Raw genomic sequence first — 1,620 nt, forward strand, 5'->3', positions numbered from 1 at the left:
ATATATAATATAAAATAATATAATATATATTTTATATATATATATTATGTACTTGTAAATTTGTTGCTTTAATTAAATTGGCGAAATCACATGTGTTTTTCCAATATTGGATAAGACTACTAGTGCCACAGATTAGCTACTATAACTGGTGTATATATATAATAATATATAATATATAATAATTAATAATATATATATATAATACAATATATAATATATAATATAAATACAATATATAATATATAATATTTAATACAATATATAATATATAATATAAAATAATATAATATATATTTTATATATATATATTATGTACTTGTAAATTTGTTGCTTTAATTAAATTGACGAAATCACATGTGTTTTTCCAATATTGGACAAGACTATTAGCGCCACAAATTAACTACTCTAACTGGTGTATATATATATATATAATATATAATAATTAATAATATGTATATATATATATATATAATATAAAATAATATAATATATATTTTATATATATATATTATGTACTTGTAAATTTGTTGCTTTAATTAAATTGGCGAAATCACATGTGTTTTTCCAATATTGGATAAGACTATTAGTGCCACAGATTAACTACTATAACTGGTGTATATATATATATACATCGTAGTTTTATTTTGGAAGAGACTACTAGCGCCGCAGATTAACTATTATAACTGATATAATATATATGTGCTTGTAAATTTGTTCCTTTAATTGATTAAATTTAGAGGCTCCAAGAACGAAAGATCCTCTAAATTTTGAATCCACGAATTGAGAGACACTGGTTCGCGTTATTTACATTAAAAAGAAAAAAAAAAAAAAGAAGCATGCTTCGCTATCTCCTCCTCAACAGATTCCTCCATAGCACGGATTCTTCTTCTAATCCAAAGCCCCTTCCATCCGCCTCTTGATTTCAGAATAATCAAGAGCTTCATGATCATAAATCCATCCGAAATGAAAAAAGAAGAAGAAGAAGAAGAGGAAGAAGAAAGAAAGAAAGAAAGACGCGACAAGAAACAACAAAGGGATCGGGATCGAACGTTGCATCTCTACGGCCATTCTTCTTGTCTCTTCCGAGAGGAGGATTCCAGCATCGGCGAGTAATTGCCGCGGTCATTAGCGGCGGGCTTTCTTGAATTAATAATGACGTCACTACAACGCCTAGACACTTCTGTTTGGCTTTAATAAGGAGACGACAGGTCGCGTTCGCCCTCGTCGTTTCCTCTTCCTCCCCTCCCCTCCTCTCCCTCCCTGATTAACTATCTTCCGACGCTAATTATATCCCCCTCCCCCTCCCCTCTCCCCAAGTTGTTAGCCACCCTACGCGTGACGTCGTCGTCGTCGTACGACCAAGACGTCGTCGTTAAGAGAGACGCGGGTGGATAGGGTCGCGTTTCGTCGTGCGAGGCGTTTCCCTTCACCGAGAATCGTATCTCAATTTTTTTCACCAATTTTTCATTTATTTTGATTATAATTTTGGTTTAAACACCGAAAAGAAGATATTTTCGAAGATACTCTCCTTGGATGACGAGAAATTGTCTGTCTGGTGGTGTTTTAGAGAAATAACAGGAGCAGCGTTTTCGAAACGGACAAAAAAGAAAGTTGAAAGAG

This window comes from Apis laboriosa, unplaced genomic scaffold (genome assembly GCF_014066325.1).
Source record: "Apis laboriosa isolate Shangri-la unplaced genomic scaffold, ASM1406632v1 scaffold17_cov146, whole genome shotgun sequence".
NCBI lineage: Eukaryota > Metazoa > Arthropoda > Insecta > Hymenoptera > Apidae > Apis > Apis laboriosa.